This window comes from Acanthopagrus latus, chromosome 11, assembly GCF_904848185.1.
Source record: "Acanthopagrus latus isolate v.2019 chromosome 11, fAcaLat1.1, whole genome shotgun sequence".
Classification (NCBI taxonomy): domain Eukaryota; kingdom Metazoa; phylum Chordata; class Actinopteri; order Spariformes; family Sparidae; genus Acanthopagrus; species Acanthopagrus latus.
In genome coordinates, this window is record NC_051049.1 from 25,731,732 (window position 1) to 25,748,192 (window position 16,461).

Consider the following 16,461-nt stretch of genomic DNA (forward strand, 5'->3'; position numbering starts at 1 on the left):
AGTCGTTCATACGCCATTTTGCGAGACAAGATGCGAGACTGGGTGGAAGGTTTTTTTTTTTTAAAAAAAAAGAAACAATGTCACGACAGAGGAAAGTAATCAACTTGGATTCAAAGCGTTTTCCATTAAACGTTTTCATTAATTTGTCATCCCTCCATTCTGCCGGTGGAAGTGGACGGTCGGTGGATCTACAGAAGACACTGTGTATTATTAACTGAAGAGATATGAAGCTGCCCTGAGTGGGGATCTGCGGCGCTCCGCTAATGTTTTCAGCGGCCTGTGGTGTAATTCAAAGTGTCAGCGAGGAGGAAAATAACGTGTTGAGCATCTCGTCAAATCGCTCCGGCTTAAACGGCCTCTCTCTCTCCGGAGTGTGTTTAGGAAATTAAGGGCCAGGGATTTTTTTCATAATTGTCTATTTTATCATTTTATTACAGCTAGCTTGCCTCTGATGGGCTCCCTTTATGATTTATCAAATACAATTACTGCGTGACTTATTTCAGGGGCCTCTCCATTGCTGAGGACCATTAATGTGTGTGCGTGTGTGTGTGTGTGTGTGAGAGAGAGAGAGAGAGTGTGTGTGTGTGTGTGTGAGAGAGAGAGAGAGTGTGTGTGTGTGTGTGTCAGCTCTGGTGTATTTAAATAGCATTAAGTAATTGGAAAAACAGGAAAGGAGGCAGAAAAGCTAAATTGTCTTTGTGGATTTAGACCCCCAATCCTCCTCCTCTTCCTCTGGGTTCGTAAATATATTCCGGAAGCCTCTATCTTAACGGTGAAATGAGAGGAAATCGTCTTTTAACTGATACACAGAAACTCATTTGAAATAGTTTCACTTTTCTGCCGCTTAGATATTTCTTTGGGAAAGAAAAAAAGAAAAAAAAAAAAGAGAGAGAGAGAGAGAGAGAGAGGTTAATTCCATACCTTCCCCTCCTTGTTAATGAAGTGTAGGTGGTGTCCCGGTCAGTGCAGCTAATTGAACAGTGGAGATTACAGCAGCCGCTGCTCCTGTGTGAAAAGAAGGCCGTGTTCATTAGTCGTTGCCATATAATATTCATTCTCCGTAGAAATATGTAGATAGTAATCTATGCAAAGAGCCGCCGGGATGACTTTAAAGCTCTCAACATGTACTGTGGTAGCAATAACTCAAACAATTACCCTCGGAGAAATTACAGGCGTCAGGCTGCGGTCCTGTCGTGTTCGTAAGCTTCCATTTCTACGCATTTATCGAATCAGTGCATTTATTCCCCGATGCTAAATTGTTTTAGCTCTTACCACGCTACAGGCTTAATGCACTTCCTCCAAACCATCACACACCTCAAGCCATGTTGAAGAAGTCATGTGTGCGCAGGGCTTTAGATCAAGTCCAAACGTGTCAGCGCACCCACTGTTAATGCTCAGAGAAGTTATTGTTGTTAATGTTACTGCTGTATGAACAGAAGTATTCTATGTGGAGACTGTTTGTCAGTAAATGCTTGCTTCACTGTATTTTTATGCACTTCTTGAAGTATGGTGCCCCAGTAGCTCAGTGAGGAGAGTGTGCGCCTCATGCACACAGGCTGTGTCGGGTTTGAGTCCGACTAAGTGTGCAAAGCTAGATTATATACTGTAATTAAGAGAAGCACCAGTAACTGTTGTAAATTGTGTCATTAATGCCTCTGGAACTTGATGTTGTCTCATGAATTTATTTTTCATATTCACATCGTCAACATCTGCTCTCATTTGTGGGGTTTACTTGTGGTTAAGTGCAGGCATGTAATAACACCCGGGAGCCGTAACGGCAAAACACTGACGAGCTGCCTCAACATTACATCTGCAGCCATCTTCCTGGACTGCATCCTCCTCGTGTTGGTCCACAGGTTCTCTTACATTGCTAAGAATGCCAGCATTTTCTGAAATATATTTTCAATGTCTGAGGTTTCTATTCACTTTAAAATGTGCTTCCCAACAGGTGGATGGAAGCGTGGATACAGTGAACGAGCAGCCGTGACGGTGACCGATTCATCTGGTTTCCCGATGCTGCGACACATCTCAGTAGAAACCCAGCATGTCTTTATCAGGACAAAAACAAAACTCCTCTCCGCTTCTGTCAGTTTTCTAACCCCGCCGAACCCTCCCCTCTCCCCTCCTTAACCCCCACCCCCCCACCCCACCTCTCGGGTGCCCGTCCAGCTCAGTGGGACCCTCTCTCTCGCTCTCTCTCTCTCTCTCCCTCACCCTGTCTCTCTCTGCCTCTCTCGCCCCCTCCCTCAGGGCAGAAGTAAACCACGCCTTGAGGCCCTGCTCCCATTGTGTGTCCTCTGCTACTTCTGTTTGGGGCCTTTGTGTGCCGCTAATCAGCCGTGGGGCCATGCTCAGCCCCGAGTGTGTGTCTGCGTGTGTGTGTGTCGGTGAGTGTGTGTGTGAGTGCGTGCGTGTGTGTGTGTCCCTTGCCCTCATTACGTAGCCACACTGGGAGGCCAGCATGGGAAGTTTCTGCTGCACTATATACCTCCCTCCATCCCTCCATCCCCCCTTCTTTCCTTCCCTCCCTCTAGCTGTCCATCACTCCCTTCCTCCCCCCTCTCATCTCAGCACCCCAAGACTTAAAGCTGCACTGGCCATGATTTCCAAATTAAACCTCAGCATTGTGAGCCTAAATTATAATACTAACTAAACTGTAATAATCGCTGGGGTGAAAAATTCAAATCTAAAATCTTTGCATCTAATCAGCATGTAGTGAAAACATGTGCTTGGCACTTGAAAGCTACCCATATAATAGTTCTTATGTAAAAGTCTAAGAAAGTGTCTAAAGTATAAGTAGAAGTAAATTATACATATATTTATTTATGTATTTACTGTATTATATAGGTGGACTGATTATCCTCCTGGTAAATTTTCAAATTAAACTATTTCTAATTACTGGATTCTCATTTGAAAATATAAAAAACTCTGATTGCTGATAAAATTAATCACTTATGCATACAATCTGCAAAGCAACTAGAAACTGAAGTTATTAAATGTCATGCGTAAAATGCTATGTGTGTACAAAATGCAGAAAAAGTAGCAGAAAATGGAAATCCATCCATCCATCCATCCATCATCTGTACATATTCTATGTACGCCGCTTAATCCTCTGCAGGGTCGCGGGGGAAAATGGAAATATTCAAGTCAATTTTGTAAAAATTGTATTTGAAGGTGTAATTGATTACATTCAGACACTAAATATATCTTTCCATCTCCCCCCTTTATTGCACTCCTGCCACAACACCACTGTTGTTCATCATCCGCCCCATCAAGTGGTTGCCAGTTGCTGTAGTAGGGTCAGTGTTGTGTTAATGTTAGTTTACACCAGCTAGCTAACATTAGATATAATACAATTAGCTGAGGGCATACTGTAAAAAAAAAAAATCTGCCATTCTTAACACAGACGTCATGTGATACCGATGGTGTTATGCTAATGGTGGAAGTTGGTAGACGCTGGAACCAACTGTTCAGAATTGGATAAACAAAACAATTATTTTGGACCTGTCAAACATTTTGAAGTTATTGATTCACGATCAAAATAATGTTTTTAAAGAAGAGACACTTTCATTCTGCACCTTTTGACAAGTATTATTTTTAAGAAAGACTTGTCAGTAGCACATGCTGCCATCATGATGGCATCATGATAAGTGCAGCACTGGTTGGATGGTTGGTTACTGAAATTCACAGAGGTAAAAATTGCATCTTGTGACATTTCGAGCTGCCAGTGTGTACTTGACTGGCAGAGCTTCTACAATAATATTAACCTGTAGAATAACCATACAGTTGTTATCGTCTACCGTTAACTGCTTGCTGAGTTAATGCAGGATGAAACACTGTGAGAGCTCATCACCTCTTCTTTCAGCGTGTCTTCATCTCTACATTTCCTAACACTGACAACTGATCACACTGTCTTTGCTGACGAAAGCCATCGTATGTGGCTGAAAGCTCTGGAAATCATTTGTCAGACTGATATTTCTAAGGTCAAAAATATATTGTCAAACTCTTCTTTCGTTATCTTTGCAGGTCAGAGGCTATGATCAACAAAACAATTGATCGAACATTAACCAAAATGTTATCTTAAAGGTCCAGTGTGCAGCATTTAGGGGGATTTAGGAGGATCTATTAGCTAAACTTGACTGTAATACATAGTTATGTTGCCATTAGCATAAAGTCACCTGAAGCTAAGAACAGTAAAGTAACAGCAAGTGAAGACAAACTGAAAGATTCTGTCTCTGGCAATTTAATAACTTTCACAGTTTAAAACATGAATAGGCTGGACTGAGTGAACTGTCCGTTGCTCTTTATTGCTCCCCTCTGTCACCCGCTGGGTGCCCCCTCGCCCTCTTGCTCCCCCACCACTCCTCCTCCACTTCACCTCCTTCTCATCTGTCCATCCCTTCTTTCACTCTCTCTCACTCCGCAGCCTCCCCTCCTCCTTCTCACATACATGATGTATCACCTGTCTGTGCGTGTGTGTGTGTAAGAGTGTGTGTGTGTGTGTGTGTGTGTGTGTGTGTGTCTTGGTGCCCGATGGGGTTTTAGCCACTGGAGCTCTTTGACTTGAGGACAAGCGTTGTCTGTTCATCGCTCATCCAAACACACCCACAAACACACACATGCATACACACACACACACACACTCTATCTCTTTCTCTTCAGTCAACAGCTACACTCCAATATCAAATTTCAGTGTGGGACTAAGAACATCTCTCTCTCTCTCAGTTATCACACACTGTGTTTACCCATCTTGACTCTTCTCTCGGCTTCATGTCATCCAGTTTGTCAACATAGTGACCCATATTGGTGTTGCAGCACATAACGAGGTTGTTACTTATGCGCATGACCATTTACTCCTCAAGAAAGAGAGACAGTATGAGTCTATATGACTTAATTGTGTCAGTTCACGGGCAAATCTTTCAGTTGGTATTTCCCGTTCAAATAACTCAGTAAACTTGAGCTTAACGCAGTGGAGGAAGTGTCACTTTTCTGAGTTAAAGTGGAACCAGACAACTTCTCAGGTGGTATCATTGTTGGCACGGCTGTCACAAAGACAACTGGATTGTTTCCGTTTTTCCTCAGAATAGCAACTGCCAACAACACAGAACAAAACTCCAGTTTATTTATTCATTTAGCTGACAATGGAGACGTGAGGGCAGGTAGGAGTGGTGCCAGGCTGGCAGACTTACTGGGTCGCCAGTCAGGCGCCAATCCAATTTGTAAGAATGTGGATATATGAGTCTCATTCCCAACTCATCAGATACTGACCCTTAGGTATTGTGGGTTTTGTTGGCCGATGTCCCAAAGTGTTAATAACTGTGTCGCGGGTCGCATCCGTCGAAGGATGTGGTCTATGAAGGCGTGGCCTAGGTCCCTTATGTTAATAACTGTACTGTTAGCTATTCAAGTGACTTGAAACCACATACTTACATTTAAAAGTGTAGGAAAAACAAACCCACACGTTACAAGCACGCAATGAATCTTGGGATATAGCGAAGGGTCCAGTCCTCGACTGCATTTGAAGGAGCCTTCGAAATGGGGCAGCCTTGCCGCTGTGATGCATTTGGTCTTCAAATGTAGCCTCAAAGGATGCGCCCTGCTGAATTGAGACACGGCTTTGACGAGTCAGGAATGAGACTCAAAAATCACTTTTCTCACAAATTCGGCCTTTAAAGAGGTTTTGAGAAATGCAGCAGTTCCTCATAACAAAAACACAGCTATAGACAAATACGTGAAAATACAAAATTGCTTCAATGCGCTTAGCTGCACTGAAAATTCAACATGGGGCTGGGAAAGACTGACATTCCAAGATAATAACCTGCCCTGAGAACTATCGCTGTGAAGGATTTCTCCGCTAAACTGCCATGAGCTTAAAATATCTATTAAATCTCTTGAGTTTGGTGCAGGGAAGGTGACATGGGAACTCTAGTGTGTGTGTGAGTGTGACTCAGAGGGAGAAACAGATGATAATTAGTGGTGACTCAAGGCTTCCCTGGCCATAATCCCCTAAACAATCTACACTCATACAGGTGTTCACTAAAACCAATTACCAACAGAGGAGGTGGAGACTAAAGTATTATTATGAGTATTCAATAACAGCTGAACCTCTTCTCTTTTTCTGTTTTGCTTGGTAAATAATACTGTTGTATATTACTGCCAATGAAGGGCAGGAAGAGCTGAGAAAAGGCCATTGTTTCTCAGCACAGGGGATGTAAACATTAGCCGTGCATCTACACTCCAACCAGACCTGCAGATAATAGTGTGTATAGAGCATGGTCAACCGCACTGCCGACGTGTAGCTTAAGTAGTTCTGCTTCAGTGCACGGCTAATAACCTCTGTATGACTGTCGCCGCTACGCCTTTTGTGTTTGCATGTGTATCCGTTCCAATATGTAAGTCCAGATATTGTGTCAGTGTGTTGCTGTGCGGGCCTCGTCCTCCGATCCCCTGTATGGTTAACAGGCTTTTACAGCTTATTCAAATCAAACCCGTGTAACAGGTAAGCCTTCTGTTTTGCGTAGCTCACTGTGGGCTGAAAGCGAAGATCTAGTGTGTAACTTGATCACACTGATGTCATGATTCTGTGATACAGAACTCAGCTCCGCGCCTGCTGCCACTTGGTGCGAGCTAGCTGGTCGGCAGTATCTTCGAAGCTTCAACCTACCATGCTTTTAAATGACAAGTTACCCTAACCCTAATCTTGCCCCCTCCTTTTCTTCCATTTTATGATATTTCATTAATTTTCTTTTTTTCCCTTTGATTTTCATTTTATTTATTTTATAGAGATTTTTTAACATGTTCATAAGGGTTCAAATTTTAAAATAAAAGACAGATGAACAAATGCAAAGTAAATAGGAACCAGTGCCAGTGCATGATGCCGTTAGCTAATGGGGTCCATCATTTTCACCCTTTCCTAACCTGATCGCTATCGGTAGGAGCCTAAACAAGGTAGCAGCTGTTTAGCCGTCTCAATGTCAGGGTTGGCCTCCCCACGTGCAAATGTTCCACCAAAATAAGTTCTCCCCTGATACCATTTTGGAGGGCCATCATCACTGCATCCTTGACTTCGCTTCACCCAAAGACAATTTTGATTAGTTTACAGATAAGTCAAGTGGGTCAAAGCACCTGAGAGTGATAATGGGTTCATCGCAGAAAAACAAGAAAGTAATGTGCAGGTTATTTTTCTTTTAAGTGCCAAAATGGACAAATTCTTTGGATTTGAGCGCTACCGTTCAAATTCAATTTCTATTATCTACTGCTAAGGCCAACACTTTGTTGTCAGGCTGCCACTGGGGCCTTGATGGCTATTACCATGTTGGGTTCTAAACACTTAAAGATAACTTTTAAATATTTTACATGTTTTCGCAAGTGCCCATTTGTTTGTTGGTTGGTTTGTCAGCAGGATTACACAAAAACTGCTGAACCGATTTCCATTAAAATTAGCTGGAGGACGGATCTCGGCCAAGAACAGACCCCATTAACCTGGGGTGGGGATCTGAACCAAGGGACGGATCAAGGAATTTGTTCGCACTTTCCTTTGCAGAGTGAGGGATGATTTCAGGTTTTGTATTCAGGTGGCTGGTATCTATGCGTGAGTAATTTGATGCGGATCCAAATAAAAATCATTCTTCCACAACACAATGGTGAGTATGGATTCCATCTGCATTGTTTTGTTGACCTGGTGGTTAGCCGTTACAGATCTGGTGATCATAAATTATGATTCAGCACTTTTAGAATTTGAGCTTAGAATTCAGAGTTACACAGGGCACTTGAGGGCCTCAGCGGAGGTATACACTCTACTCAGCGCCATTCTAGTTTTTGCAATGATTCTGGCATTACCTGCTTCCCTGTCACTAGTATATCTCCAGCATGTTCGGTTGGAGAAACACTTTCTGCTCAATAGTAAAGGCAGTTTTGGGGATGATGGTGGAGCAGGAGGAAGGTGAGGGGGGGACACAATGAAGTGAGCAGAAAGAGGAGAGAAGAAGGAGACTCGAGTCTCTTGCTTCATCCCCTCCAAACTTGTAATGGAGGTTTGATTAGCAAGCATGTAATGTACTTTACCCCCACGGACGGGCAGCGAGGGGGGAGGAGGGTGAAAAGAGGCGAGGGATGGAGGGAGCGGTATAGCAGGAAGGAGGAGGAGTGCATATAGGCTGCCCTCTCAGCAGGTCCCCTCATCTCCCCTCCTCACCCTCTTCCTCCACTTTATTCCTCAACTCCCTCAGACCAGGACACAAGCCCCCCCCCCCAACATAACCTCCTCTGCCTACACACACTAAAGCCTGAACGCCATCCCTCTGCCTCCTCCTCCTCCCCCCCCCTATAGCTGCACCATGCTGTGTAAGCGGTGGGTGTGGGTGGGGTAGGATGGGGTTGGAGGTCAGGAGCAGGAAGAGTTTTTTTTTTTGTTGTTTTTTTTTTCTTTCGCTTCGCCCGCCCCCATTAACAGGCCGCACGTCTGCACGCAGGAAGTTGTTTGTGCACAGACACAATGCGAGTTTATTTGAATCCAGCAGGGAAAAGTCTGCCGCGTTGTCACTCAGCGGGTTTTAGGGTTAAAGGCTAAAGAAAATGTTGAGGTAGCATCCACCAGTGTGTTGCTTTTACTGGCAGAGAGACTCAGAAACCAAAAGTCATCAGGAAGGAAGAAAAGCACCACAAATGTATGATTGAACTTCCACTCATTTCAACATATGCTCCTGAAAACAAAGTTAAAAAGTTCTTTCATTTTATTTTCCTTTGTTTGTCTCTTTTTTTTTACTTTCTGGAAGATGTTGAAGTTTTAAAAATTAGGTTTTGTGACCATTCTGGATTGCGTTAACTTTTGCACAACTTTAAACATGTATGTCCCAACTCTGATGTTGCATTTCAACGTAAGGTACTTTGATTTGTGGAGGAAAGATACAATCAACATGCGGTTTCTTGTTAAAGTAAGCTCCTAGTTCAAAATGTATCGGCAGCCATGTGACATCCGAGACAAAAGAATCAACAGTTAATAGTCATTTAGCCTTTTAAACATCACTGATAACCTACCAAATCCAAAGACCTCTGCTAAGAGTCAGACAAATCCCCTCAATCGTGATAACAACTTAAATGAAACTTTGTCTTTAAACTTTATTTAACATACTGACAATGCAGGTTCCTCTCCATCCTCCCATGCCTCCCACCACGCCAGATCAGTGTTTCTCTCTCCCCCTCCGCCTCGCTGTGCTGTCGGCTCAGGGTGTGAGCAGAACAACGTTAATGTGTGGAGACACCTGACAAGCCCTCTGGCCTTTAGGGCTCAGCCTAATCACTCTGGACCCAAACCCATCGGGAATTAAACCTGCAAAACCAAACAGTCACTGTGGGAGCTGGCTGGCATCTGTTGGGGCCACTCGAACGGCCGCCGAGGGACGGGATGATGCGGGCTGCACACGGGTAAAAAAAGGGCGCTGTATTCACAGTGTAAGAGACAGGATAGGAGAGATAACTTTCAATTTATGGAGCTGAATGTGTTTTCCTAAAAAAGAAAAATAGAGAACTGGAGAGCATGAAAATCAGTACACTTGGGCAGGATTTGATGGATCATGTCACTCTGCTGCCATATGTAAATGACAAAAGACCAGTATATTAATTAGTTGGTTTTACCGAATCAGAATACATCACGAGGAACTTGTACATCTTCTCCCTATAGGTACATGTATGTGTTTAACTGTGACACGGAGTAAATCCGACAGCATGAAGGCCTCAGCGTTGAGTCCTGCACACATGCGCAAACATATTCATGCACCATTGTGTTACAAAAAATATGTCCAAGAAATTATAATTCTGTATGACCAGGCAGAGTCTGATAAATGAAAGCTTACGACAACATAAAGGAGGTCTGACAGCCAGAGGCCAAGTGTCAGTCTGAAGATGTCACTGTAATGTGTCTGCGCGCACATTAAAGCCCCTTTTCCACCATTCAGAGTACAGTAGTGCGTTAACTTTTAAAATTAATGGGGATTTTCCAGTGTTTAAAGTACAGTAGCTTGTTAACTCCGGTATCTGTTAAGCCACGCAGGGCCCCTCTCCACTCTCTCCCTCTCTCCAGATGCCCTCATTAATTTTAGATTGGCTCTAAATGAGTCTCCTTCATCGTGGCCGAGGTTTTCTAAATTAGATTCATTTATATTTAAATTGTGAAACAGGCGTGGTTAATGAGAGAATCATTATTTTTGGGGTTATTTCAGATGGGCTGATAGCTGGGCAGCTCAGTGCTGTGCAAAGTGAAGCCACCAGAGGAGGCACACATGATGTGGAAAGCAGAGCATTTGGGCTTTTTGTCATTTTCCCTGGCTTACTCTGAAAATCACCTATGCAGAGGATTGTCTAAATGGAGGCACCCTGTGTGGGAAAATATGGCCTGCTTGTCTGCAAGGCCATGTGATGAGTTCAAATCAGCAACAGGGGGGGAAAAAGTTAATGAGGGAGCCTACAAATGATTTGTGTATGACCCATTTAATGCCAGCCTCTGTCTCGATTTAAAAACAAAACTCTTCATACTTATATATATTTTTTTTTTTTGGTATTTTCTGCATCTTGCGTTAAAAGCGACAATATGCTAAGTGGGATCTTCCCGACTGTCAAATACGCACCAACATCATCTGTTTGTTGCCTTTGTTACCACCCAATTAAACGCTCTTAAATCTAATGTGCCACTTTCAACACATCCGTGCGGTTTTCACCAGCACATGTGCCAAAAAGCGCATTACAAGACACACATGTTGACTTAACAGGTGCCTCCATCGACACGTGAGGTCCCAACAAAGCAGCAGGAAGCCTCTCGACCTAAACTGCTAAAATTGGAGTGTCGAAAATGTCACATCCGAGGAAAAGAGGACATGAGGTGGAACAACGGAGCTTCCCCTGTGTCCCCATGAACCCATCCGTCCTTCTCATAAAAAAAAAACACAAATCACACAGTGCTTTACAGCTGTACACCTCCTTACGAGGCGTCTCACAGCTATCAGCGTCCTATAGCAACCCCCAGCTTCTCCCCACCAGGAATTCGACTGTTAGGAATCTAAGTGCCAGGCGTTTAAAAACCTGAGGAATGCTATTGTTCTGGTCACAGCTGCACTAGCACTGGCCTGGCTACTGCTGCCACTGTGTGTGTGTGTGTGTGTGTGTGTGAGCGAGGGTTGGGGCGTGTGGGGGGAGTGGGGTGGGGAAGAGGGGAGGTGGAGGAAGGAGGGCAGGAGGAGTCGAAGGTGTGAAAAAGGCAACTTTATGTGTTTCCAGCGCTCTGCGGTCTCATGACAAAGCAGCACATAGTTGACAGCGAGTTGACACATTCCTCAGGCCTGGACGGCAACAAAGATCTCTCCTCCCTCTCATTCTCTCTCTCTCTCTCTCTCTCTTCTCTGCCATCTCCCTCCAGCATCACGCCGCATGTCCCACATTATGTCTCTATGTCTCTCTCTTTAAGTCCGATACATGTACACAACACACGCGCTCAGAGTCGAAGACAACAATGACAATATATGTGCAGGGAAAGAGAGGAGGATTTAACCCACAGGAAGTGTGGTGAGTGTAGATATGTTCATCTTAAATGTTCTGAGGCTGAGGATGTTCAATTGAAAATGTATATTGAAGGAAAAGAGCTTCACAGTAAAACAGTGTTGCAGCATTCTCCTAAACAAAAGGAGAAGAAGAAGACGTTTTAAAATGAACATAAATTTGCTGCACATAGCTTGTCTGGTGTAACTCAAGTCCCCAAAGTCCCACATGTCAAATTTTTTGAAAAGACGTTATTCAATTTGCAGTTGAGGTTGAGCGCTCACTTCACACAGAGTGTGCGCTGATGCCTTTGGCTTAGCAGCCACATCGAAGATTCTGGCATAAAAGGGCTGTAAATGACGCCTTTTCAAATAAATTTGGGATCTTCTAACCCTTTCATTATTTTATGTTTTTCTTTCAGCTCCGTTGTTCCATTTCAAACCAAGTCCTCGTCTGCTTCAGTTGTTAAGCAGAATGCTGCGATCCTGTTTTGCCGCAAAGCTCCAGAAATGTTTGGTGGACAACAAAACATCGGCATTGGGTTGGGTTAGATAATGGCTGAATTTTCAGTTTTGGGTGAACTGTTTCTTTATGGCCTCTTGGAAAATAGTACTGGTGGGATGACAGAGTGTGCCGGGATCACCTACAGATATTTACTGCTGCATACATATGCAAACATCTTTCAAACATATTAACTTTGCTGGATAACAGCTTTCATTCAAAGATGGAGCCCATAGAGAAGACTCAGTTTTGCACTTACTGGACTTCAGACTACAAATATACTTCCATCACACGATAAGAACTGGACTACAGTGTACAGAACAGTGCTACTGCACAGCTCCATCAGACGAAGAAGACACAGTGAGGTTGAAAACCTAGAAAAAAAAACAGTAAGATTATATTTCTTTTGGTCCACATCTTGTAGTTCTATGTTTCTAAAATATTATTTTCTATGTGTTACATAGCCTACTGTAAATAGACTTTGGCTGATTATTGTTTACTTTATTATTTGGGTTATAAAGCAGCCTATATATGTTGGTTCCCCTCTGCCTCCACAGCCCTCCAAAAACAAAAAAAAATGAAATGTCCTCTAAATGACACTTGCTGATTAGAGCCGTAGTTTAATCCCTTTTTGACATACCACCAAACCACTGCTCCCTGTGCACATGCAACATGCAGGGTGCGTGCTGTTGATTCACAGCTCTTGGATTTATTATATACGTCTTTTCTATATGAAGCATTCACCAGGAGAGGAAGCAGAAGCAACAGTAGAGAGGTGGCAGGGCCCCCCCCCCCCATCTATCTATCTCTCTCTCCCTCTCCCTCGCTCCCTCTTTCTCTCTTTCTTTCTAGTAATTACCATCCAGCTGCTTGGAGGAACAATGCTTGGCTCTCTTCCAGACGGCTGACTTCATACACTCTGTGCCACGCTCAATTTGGAGCGCAGCGGAAGCTGGGCATGACTGGCACCCTCCAGGGCATTGCTGTGTCTCTCTGTGGGACTCACTGTGAGTGTCAGTGTGTGTGTGTGTGTGTGTGTGTGTGTGTGTGTGTGTGCGTGCACGTGCCTCTGTGTGTGTGTGTGTGTGCGCGCGCGTGCGTGCGCCTGTGTGTGTGTATCATAAACCTACCAGTTCTTATTTGCCGTCCAGTTCATGCTTTGTCCGGGTGTCTCGATCGTGTCTTCGCTCTTCTGTTATGTCACTGGAAAACAAGGAAAAATGGAAAGAATTAACAAAACGCGGTGACTGTTTGCTTTTACAGTGTAATTTTTCCGGTTCGTTTGCAGTATTTACGTGAAGATCATGATCAGAGCATCACAATCAGTGATGCCCAGAAAAACAAGAAAAAAGAAAAAAACAGAATAAGAGGACTGCCACATACAGAAGATCAGACTTGTTTGGCAGATGATCAGCAATGTTTGAAATAAACACAGAAAACACCACATAATTATCTTTTCAGTGTATTAAGTAGAGCAGATTCGGTTGAATTAACAGGAGGCAGATTTATAAAACACTCAGCCTTGGTGAGAAGCTGCTGAGACTAAAAAGGTCTCAGTTCACAGTGAAGTCCTTGCACACCCACAACAGTTCCCACTGCTTCCTGATACAAAGTTGTGTTACCAGGCAACAAGTGCCATTCAGGCTAGTAACTCACTGACTCTCCTCCTGAAATAATGCACTGAAATAAAGTTGCAGAAAGTTAAAGCTGACTGTTTGGTGTTGTGTTGGACTGATGTGACACTTTGCCTAAAACTAATGTAGCAGCAAATCTGCGAGCAGCTATTATACGGGTCAAAGGAAGATATTGTTGCCCCACATGCATATGTGTGTGTGTGTGTGTGTGTGTGTGTGTGCGTGTGCACTGTACACCCTCCCACCCCACTCCAAACTTGGCTGAATAGGGTGCAGCTCGACCCGGCTCTTCCTCCCGCAGCACAATGAGGACCTGTTTGGGTCCAGTATGCCCAGTAACCCCAGTACTACTGCCCAAAAAAAAAAAAAAAGAAAGCAACACAAACAAACACACACACATACACACACTATCTGCTCCGGTCTGTCCCCTACTGTTTTGGACAGAGGGGCATTTAAAAAGCAGAGACAAACAGCAACAGTTGCTAATTGTTGTGTAACAGTTGGACAAGGAGATGGCTGCAGCATTAAAACTGAAAGCCTTACAGTTCTCTCCGACGGTCACACCACCCAGCTGACATGACGCTGTTTAACACGACAATGTACACGAGTGCCAGCGCTCATATTTTATTCACGCACCACATTCCTATTTTTCAATGCAATCAAGAGACAACCAGAAGTCACCAATTATTATTTGCGATTAAAACTGTATTTATTTTTTGTAAACTCCTCAAAGAGACAGAATATCTTGAAATCTAACCACACTGTTATTCTTTATTAGTTGTGATGCATAATCACAACATAACAAGTAGGGATACCGATTCTATGGCATTAAAATTGCACCCTCATTGAGCTTTGAGCATTGAGAGGTTTTTCAATGTGCAATAAGTGCTTTTTCATCCACGTCCTTTAAAGCGCTTTTAAATTTGCGTATATAATCAGAGCAGGAACGGTGGAAATCCAGATGACAAGATACCATACAGGAGTTTTTATGCTTGGCCGGAGTGAAGGAGCCGTCGCATTGATGGAGTAAAAATGTGGCAAAGTGCAATGGAAAGAGACTTAGCAAAGAAATCATGAAGTGCCTGAAAAATGGTAGCAGCATACCAAACCATCAAATCTGAGTGGACTTTTATTTTAAGCTGATGTCCTGTAAATTTGGTTAAAATTAGCGTTATATTTGAATTCAAACCTGACTGGTGCCAACAGTTTTTCAAGATGTACTACAAGGAATTTTTAACTAGTTATGAAACAATCTCAGTTTAACACTGATGCCGCTACATATGCAATTGGAACCATCAGCGAGAAGACTGGCTATTTTCTGTATAATTATTCTGTCACGGGGAGGTGTTCCAAATTCTCCGGGTAAAATAAGTCATCAAATACCAACTTTTTTTTTTATTGTGGGGTGCTGAGGATGAATTGATGAGTCTCACAGCCTGAGGAAAGAAGCTGCACTGTAGCCCGCCGATACGGCACTAAGACAAAGTCTGCTCTGTTTCACTCTCCTCATATTACAGTTATTAATCTTTCATGGCCACAAATAGACACATGACCTCATTGCCGTGCATCCTGCGAGCAGCTGTGTTTAGAGATGAAAAATAGAACTAAAAATATGTTTCCTCTTTCTTTCACTCCCTTGCAAAACAAATGCACACACTGGCCAGATGAAAATCTTATAGACGGCAGGCGGTTTGTTGTCATACTGACAGAATCAACACAAAAAATTACAGTTCCTTATAGCTGCTTTAAAATAGCCCCTGCAATATCAGTAGGTATGGCATTATCATATGATGATCAATAAAATGTTGGTGGTAATATGTTAAAGTAAAACTATAACTAACTATATATTCATCCCAACCTTGTCCGCAGTAGCATTTTCGTATCTGTGAATGATGGGACGCTGCTTCATGCTTTGGGACTAATGTTGGTGGTCAGTTTGTCGGCACGATTACACAAAACTACAGAACGGATTTCCCCAAATCTGGGATGGAGGATGGGTCTCAGCCCAGAACAGATCCCATTAACTTTTGGTGCCGATCGGGACGGATCCAGAAATGTTTTCTTTCTTTCTCTAACATTATGAGATAAGGTGCTTTAACAGTTTTTCTTATTTTCTCAGGGAATGATGTGTGGATCTTGACAAACATCAGGGTGTATTTACGTGGCTGGTATCTTCAAATGAGCACAATTTAATGTGGATCCAAATAAAAATCAATTATTGGAGATGATTCTATCTGTATTGTTCTGTATTGTTTTGTCTTTGTGGTTGGCTGTTACAGATCTTGATCTTAAATCATAGTTAAGCAGTGATTTGGGGTTTACAGTTTAGAGTGATACATAGCTGTCAAGTTCACCAGTGGATTAGGCTTGATTGGATTAAATGGGGACTGTTGGGCCTTGGCGGAGGTATGCGCTCTCTTGAGGGCCATTCTGTTATGAACATCAATGCTTTGGAGTCTTAGCTTAGGTTAATAAGGGGTATATGTTATGTATGGTGAGGTCAGAAATCCTAAAAAGTGTTAAAAATTGCACAGGAATCACACAGGAATCGAGAGGTATTGATATACTGTATAAGTGGCCGGTGAGGGTTAGGGGTTGAATTCCCATGTAGCTTAATGGGTACAGCAAGGTACTATTACTGCCAAGCCACTGGACTAGAAAATGTATAGGGTACAGTTACATAGCTAACTCAGCCTAACAGGAGTGGCAGTGCTGGGAGAATGGTAATGGAAAACCTGTGGGGAAGAGTGCCACCAGTATAAAAAACAAATCAAATATTGATATTTCTGTAATGAAACTG

The 16,461-nt window shown here is 43.2% G+C and overlaps 1 long non-coding RNA gene across 5 annotated transcripts in view; it reads right to left on the reverse strand.

Moving 5' to 3' along the window:
• The window catches only part of LOC119029279, a 198,680-nt gene that overhangs the window by 9,680 nt on the left and 172,539 nt on the right, over positions 1 to 16,461 (reverse strand). For all 5 annotated transcript variants that reach the window (XR_005077949.1, XR_005077948.1, XR_005077947.1 and 2 more), the window contains 2 exons: positions 13,158 to 13,230; positions 922 to 1,005 (listed from right to left, as the gene is read on the reverse strand). This is a non-coding gene — a long non-coding RNA (uncharacterized LOC119029279). The remainder of the gene's footprint in view (positions 1 to 921; positions 1,006 to 13,157; positions 13,231 to 16,461) is intronic.